Source organism: Etheostoma spectabile, chromosome 16, assembly GCF_008692095.1.
Source record: "Etheostoma spectabile isolate EspeVRDwgs_2016 chromosome 16, UIUC_Espe_1.0, whole genome shotgun sequence".
NCBI lineage: Eukaryota > Metazoa > Chordata > Actinopteri > Perciformes > Percidae > Etheostoma > Etheostoma spectabile.
This window is the reverse complement of record NC_045748.1, coordinates 20,570,760-20,578,135: the sequence shown is the minus strand read 5'-3', so window position 1 is coordinate 20,578,135 and position 7,376 is coordinate 20,570,760. Positions and strand designations below refer to the sequence as shown.

At 38.4% G+C, this 7,376-nt stretch overlaps 1 protein-coding gene and 1 long non-coding RNA gene across 3 annotated transcripts in view; one reads left to right on the top strand and one right to left on the bottom strand.

The window, feature by feature from the left end:
- Positions 1 to 391: 391 nt before the first annotated feature.
- Positions 392 to 7,376, top strand: part of LOC116703854 (uncharacterized) — a 17,214-nt gene continuing 10,229 nt past the window's right edge. Inside the window, exon 1 of the long non-coding RNA XR_004335527.1 lies at positions 392 to 515. This is a non-coding gene — a long non-coding RNA (uncharacterized LOC116703854). The remainder of the gene's footprint in view (positions 516 to 7,376) is intronic.
- The window catches only part of onecut2 (one cut homeobox 2), a 53,413-nt gene continuing 53,135 nt past the window's right edge, over positions 7,099 to 7,376 (bottom strand). For both annotated transcript variants that reach the window (XM_032538816.1, XM_032538817.1), the window contains one exon: positions 7,099 to 7,376. This exon is cut by the window's right edge and continues 5,266 nt beyond it. The gene's annotated coding sequence lies outside the window, so the exon portion shown is untranslated.

Sequence of the window (7,376 nt, the reverse complement as noted above, 5' to 3'; positions counted from 1 at the left end):
TTTATGCTAAAATTCATTTGAAATATCTTGCATCTGAACCTCTTCACCATCCAAAAACAAAAAATGCAATTTGTAAGCCCATTATTTTTCATTTTCAAAGTATGTTCCAATCAGAAAAAAAGGTTTTCTGTTTCCTAAGTTCAGATGTAGCTTGATGCTCTGAAGCGAATCAGGAATGTAAGAAAGGTAGGACTAGAAGTGCTTTAAAATGTACTTTGGTTTTCCTTAAACTAACACTGCATGAACTTTAATACAAACACAACGCACAGATTTGATTTATTTTGGCCTTTCAAACTTGTTGAGTTAGTATTTTCCTTTTGATATTCCCGTCTCTTTGCCAATAACAATGTTCTGATGCTAAGTAACTTAAATCCAGATAGAAAGAGTAAAACATTTGATGTTTTTAGTCTTACTTAATTTTGTTCTTTGGGCCATTTGTTCTCTCACTCTTGTTGTTCAAAGCCAATTTTGCAGACTAGTTTCAGCTTTGATTACAGACCGCTGCATGATGAACGGTCTGTAGCTCACGGAAAACCTCCTGATGTTTTCTCATAGACGCTGATGCTTCGCCCTCGGGTCGCTTCGGCCCAAGGTCAAAGGTCAAACTAATGCGAGATGCAACGCAAAGTTCTGTGTGTATAGCATAGCATTTTGGAAATGAAATGAGAGGATGATAATAATAATAAGGTTACTAATAAGTATCACAATGCATTACACGGCTAGCTAATCATAAATATACTCATGCATAAAATCTGGGCTATAGCACTGCTGTACGGATAATGTAACTGTGATGCTAGCATTAGAACAGGAGAGGAAGGACACCAAAACGTGACTTTAAAAAACGATGCATAGAAATAAACTAAAAAATGTGGCTGGATTTAAAACCAAGCCGATGGATCAAAGAAGCCGGTATTATTCTGGGCATCATTCCAACGTGTTCCCAATCCTAAGAATTTCCACATGAGGGGGACAATGACCCCTTCAAATGAACCAGAGTAAACTTAAAAAAAAAAAAGAAAAGATGTGAAATTATAAATCAGTCAGACGGGACAGAGTGAAAACAGTAATACATCAACAAGAAAGAGAGCATAGAAAGAAAACAAGCATTTTTCATTTTTGGTTTTAGCGCAACTTTTTAACTATGACAAAAAAAATAAAAAAATCACAACTTAAAAATGTGTAAAGTTTTTTTTCCCCACATTTGTTTTGCTTTAAATTTACAGTTACCCCCCCAGAAAAAGAGGAAGAAGAGCAAGTGAATAATTTATGACATACGCTATTATAACATCATCCTAACTCTAGTGTCTATGAGGTATATCTGCAACAGTTTGGTAAAGAGAGCACGGTGTGCGCACAACTCGCACACGTTTGTCTCATGCTTTTTCGTCGTTTAAAGCTTTGCGACCATTTGAAGAAAGAGAAGGAGGAAGGAGCTGCATTTCCAACAAAGCTTACATCGGATAGGTTGTATTAAACACTGTTTGTTTTAATGGTGGGGCCATTGAAGGTGAGACTGCACGATCAGTTAATTCAAGATATCTCAAGCTTGGTTTTCAGTCAGCAGAAAAAGCTTCCCTTTAATCATAAAATGACTGTCCTGTGATCCCCCCAAAAAAATGTTCTCTTACTTTTAAAACAGTGACGCTTGGTTCAGACGCAAGATCACCCTTTAGCGACAATGCTAGCATGTAGTTTAACCCTCGTGTTGTCCTCGGGTCAAATTGACCCGCTTTCCTATATCAATGTTCTTTTTAATTCCTCAAAATAACATGATTGATTCCACACAACGCTCTATGGGGTGATTCTGGGCCTTCTTATTCAATTTTATAGCATTTGAAAAACAAATTGAAGTGTTTTTGATGTATATGTTATATAGTAAAAGTTGACATATTCCAGTCTGTGATTATCCATCGACATCCATTCCTTTACTTTTAGTCGAAATAATTTCCTAATTTCTGCTTTTCTAACTCAAACGTTATAACGGTATACTTTCCTTAAGTATTGAACAAAAAGTCCCAAAAATAACTGTAAAACTACAGTTAATAAGTGAGTGTTACGTAGTGCTGAAAACGTCAAAAAAAGTGACAAACATTGAAAAAAAGCGTCAAAAGTGTTGAAAAAAGTGTAAAAAATTTAAGAAAAAGTTAAAAACATTGATAAAAAGCATAATTGATTTTCAATTATAATAGGAAGACTACATGAGGGTTAAAAAGACTGAAAATCAGCATAAGGAGGTTGGTTGCGGTGGTGGATGGATCAAACAACATCCTTTTTACAACGGACCCAAAAGGACACTGGGGGCTTGAGTCCCATTCTGGACACCATTTGCAACCCCACCCACGGTCTTTTCCTCAACCTAACTGTCCCGTCAGTTCGTCCTGACCCAGAGCGTCAAAAAGTGACGCAGAGAGTCCCGACCAAGCAAGTCTAAATATGACGCTAAAGGAGAAATTTTGCGTTAGTAACAAACGCCGGACCAAGCGTCACTTTTTTGGGGGGGGGGGCTTTTCACTTTATTAACGTGGCAGTGGGTAGACACGAAAGGGGGGGGAGAGAGATTTGGGATGACAGCAAAGGGCTGCAGGTTGGATTCGAACCCGTGCCTCTGCAGGACTCAGCCAACATGGGCGAACACTCTTACTGGGTGAGCTAGAGGCGTTTGGTGCAATGGGCGTGAGAATGTGTTGCGACTGATAATAAGTTCTAAAGATTACTCTGTGATGATGAGAAAACAGGTTTAACAGCACGAAATAACTTCCATGTGTCTCATTCTGCTGCCTGAATGCTAACAACTCAAATTTAATTTTAATAATATTTTTTTCAGTTCATGTATAATTGTGGTCTCATCGTTTCAGATCCGTCTAAAAACACACAGAGAATCAGATTGGACGTTTTTTTTTTTCTAGACAATCTGTGAGAAGATGATAAGCTTATAAAATAGATATTTCCTGTGGAAACCCAGCTCAGAAATCATAGAGAAAGAAAAAGAGAGGGGATAGTAAAAGGAAAGAGTCAAACAGAACAGAAAACCTTTGGTATTGACTCAGGATTTCTTTGCGCTGATTGCATTGCAAAGTACCAGAGAGGAAGAGGAAACGGAGGTGGCGCTGAGGTATTTATTTTTCACAGAATTAGAAAGTGTAGCACATTGGAGAAGACTAGACTTCGCTTTGGTTCAAGCAAGGCACACATCCTAGGTTATCTCCTACTTTACGACAAAAGGGATCTCAACGTCTTGTTGTCTCGTGTTTTCTTTGTTTTCTTTTGGGAAAGGAGTCTGAAAACTGGCTCAACCCTCGACTCTAACCAGGACAAGCCGCACATCTTTTACTACGCCATTGGGCTTCCCTGGTTAATTTTTAAGCCAAATGCTTGTAAAAAGTGAAGCGAAATGGCATCATTGTACTGGATATCCCTAACCTGACTTTTATATTGCTGCTTTAATGGAAAAACAGTGTTTTGTTAACCGCATCAACTGATTACATAGACAATGACATTTCTGCTAAGATATGCAACTCCTCAGCCTTCTGTCTCCACGCTGATGAAAACATCGAACAACTTGAAGTTCTTGTCCTTCACTCTCCTGCATGAGCTAGGAGTGTGTGATCAGTATCATCATCTAGCTCAGGGTTGTGTTTTTGGTTTTGTGGAGGCAGTGTAGGGGCCGTAAAACGGAACCAAAAAAGTTCACCAACAAACCCAGATTTCAAGTTTTTGCTACTTTCGGATGATGTTAAAATTTTGCATTGAAATAACAAATGAGAATTGTTGTGACCTTATTGGGATATCTTGTGCTGTGTGTCTCCTGATCTCTACTGGGCTGGTTATATTTCACAATGACACACAGTATGTTTATTTTGAAGTTAATAAGGTAGTACATCTACGTTATTTACTCTTAAATGTTCAGTCTCAGCATGCTGGGAACATGCTGCTTCTCACCAATCAGGTGGTCGGTCCACCACTTTGCTTCAGACTAAAATATCTAATATATTATCAAATAAATTGCCATTCAATTTAGGACAGATATTCAAGGTCCTCACAGGATTAATTGTAATCATTTTGGTGAACCTGTAATTTGAAATGTAGCACCATCACTAGGTCAAACTTTCTATTTGTCCTATAGTTTGGTCTGTAACCAAATACCTAATACCTAAGACTAAGGACATGACTCTTAGTGCTAATTCGCAAATGCTAACACGTTATGTCGCATGCTAAATAAAGATGGTTACTTTTGTACCATCGCCTGCTAAACGTAAGCATTTTAGTTTTTGGCAATGTGAGCCACGGATGTATTATAAGAACTGGACACAGTGTTCGAGGTGGAGCCCTGTTCCTTCCTATGAGAGTTGCTCTCCACAAGCCTTTTTGTCATTTGTCATATTGCTGAATTTGAAATTGAAACTGACCGCTTTAAGGCTCATTACCCACACGAATGTTGATTGAGTGAATCTGCTTGCGCTCCCTGATATCCAGCATCCAGCTGACCCCGCACCACACCTGCCTCTTCCCCATTCACACTCCGTCTTTTCAATGAGAAGAGACATTGCAAGGCCAAGAGAGAAGGAGGGAAAGGAGAAAGTAGAAAAGAGGACATAATGAGGCAACATCATTAAGAACAGAGCACAAACGCATGGAGCTGAGCGCAGACCGTACTGAAGAGGACAAAAATCTTTGGTTTCTTTGGTTTCATCAACACGATTAAAAGGACAAATGGAAAGTCAGTGAGGTAGCCTCTCCGGTTCTCACTATTGAAATAGAAAGGTTTTTTTTTCTTTTTACACACACACAAAGTCAGTCTTGGAAGCAGCTAGCTTTAAGGGACTCCTCAGTTTTCCTTCCTAACGAGTGAAACAAGTCGGCGTGTTTGCATTCACACAGTCACACACACCAATATTTGGGAATATGGGGAAACACAGCAGGTGTTTTCCTGTAGAGGTGCTGTGTGTTAACATCCCATTCTGCTTACAATAACCTGGATAAGATCTTATACCGACATAGAGAATCATAGAAAGAGTTGGATATAAGCATCGGATGTCATACTTTATGTTATTACTCTAAAGTTGAATGTTTTATGGAATGTTGGAGAGGACATTATTTAAGCTTGTTGAGTTGTGCGGAGCCCATAAGTGTACACCGTAAAAACTGGAGCCAATCTGGTGCAGATGGACCATGGTTTTCGTTTACACCGCAGAAACCCAGAATGCATTTGAACCTTGACACACCCTGACAGAATTACTGGATTTTCTCTTGGAAAAAGGAAAAAAAAAATGTTTGCAATGAACGCTACAAAATGAAAGCGGGATCAATAGTGAAATAAAGTGACTGCACGTGTAATTTAATAACTTGAAAAGTGGATTTAGTGTTAAGTTACTCCTTAAAGTTTCTGGTGTGCACTAGAAAGGCTGTTGCTCATGTCTCCTTAGGGGCTTCTTAAGGTTGTGATCATAAAAGTAGAGCGTTTTGTATTTTTGTCTTTATCGCTATTATATCTACCCAAGAAGAGCTATAAGCATTTTTGATTTGATTCAACTGAGTTATGCAGATGTTTGAGACGTAGCTTAAATCGGTTTGACTCTAAATTGCTTTCGTTCTTTCTTTCTTTCTTCTTGGGACATAAAATGGCACTTTTGAACATGTGAATACTGTATATAATTTCAATGTATGAATAAGACCTTAACCAGGGTATGAGCTGCGTGGATGTAAAGACACGCGGTTTATTGGCCTCTCAAGGATTCCAGTTATCTTTGGTGAGTCAGTTCATGTCAACGTGTGGCCCTTACTTCCCCTGATCAGGTGTCACTAGAACATCAGTCTGAAATTCATTGCTTGTTCAACAATGGTCAGCAGAATGCAAACAAATTAAAGACCCAACCAACAAAAAAAAACAACGACAAATTAGCCATAAAAAACACAGGGAGGGAAAGAAAAAACAGATGCAGTGCTCATCATTCAGTAGGCTAATATTTGTCGTAACGAGATTGTTGTCATTTTTGAAAAGTAAAGGCAAATCATTACCAGAGCAAAAAAACTAGATTGGCTAAAAAGTGAGAGCAAGTGTTGACATTCAGAAGTATGCAAGTCTAGTCTGACATTCCTACATGGTTCTGCCATTAAGTCTGAACATTCATTAAACAACATTGCATTTGCTTTTTAAAGTAAAGCTAACTAAGAATAAATTAACAGGCCTGGCATAAGCACTGCATCTTTGATGCAACCTACTATTCTTAAATACCCATAAATATTCATCAAAAAACAATTACATCTAATTAAATAACATTAAATTATTAAGTACAAAACTAGCGTGTTCTAAAAACACCTCATAAATAAATACAGCATTGAACGGAAAGAAAAAGGAACATTTACAATGTAAACTTTGGCAAAGCTAATCATCAAGGGTAAAAGGGTTCTGAGGGAGATTTGGCAACAAAATTTGTTCGCTTAAATTAATTCACAATTAAAAAGAAAACATAAATTACATTAAATACAAAAAAAAATATATCCCATATTGCAAAAACCTAGGAAGGAACATAGCAATAATAGTAGACACATAGGTATTGGCAAATCATTGTTTTAAGTACTTAAAAATAAACAAGCAATGAAAACCTCTTTGGGACAGTTTTTGGTTTCATACCCATTTGTTTTGTTTTTTTGGTATGGCAGGTTTAGCCTGTGTTACATCCAGACAGAACTGCAAGTGGGAATGGAAAATGGCCGCCACCCCCCTGAGCCACAAGCCACGCCCCTCCGGTGGGCGTGGTCAGTAGGATGGGCGGGTCAGGTGGGCGGAGGATTTCTTTGGACTAGAAGCTTTACATACAGAAAGAGAGAGAAAATTAAGGATAAAGCTATTTGACCGATATTTTAGCAGTTTCTCTCAGTGGGCGTAGTGTTTTTGGTTTGGTTTTATTTATTGTTGTCGTAAAAATGCAGCAGCAGCATAGTCCCCCCCCCCTATAGAACAAGCTAACGTGGGTTTGTTAGCATGCCCAATGATCACTTTCTCTGTGAGGCTCCTCCTCCAGCATGGCAGTGCGAGCTTTAACAAACTGTGCTGTTATGATAGATAGTTTCAAAACTTTCCCACCCGAGCCGGCAGTGCTTTTCATTGTTAGCTATAAACTTAACGGGTAGACTTTTGTCCCCTGGATTTTTCTCGGTCCATTAAATTTGGTCCGGTACCACATCTATGCTACTTTCAATTGGAATTCAGTGGGTTGCTTCAACGTTTCAAATTCATATCGTTATTGACATATCTCAAACAAGAAAAGTGAGTGAGATGCTGTTTTGGATTTGAAACCCCTGTGCAACTTAGCGTTCGGAATGGATGACACTTAGTTTTTCAGTCAGTTTCTTTTTTTTTTTTTGCTTAAATGATT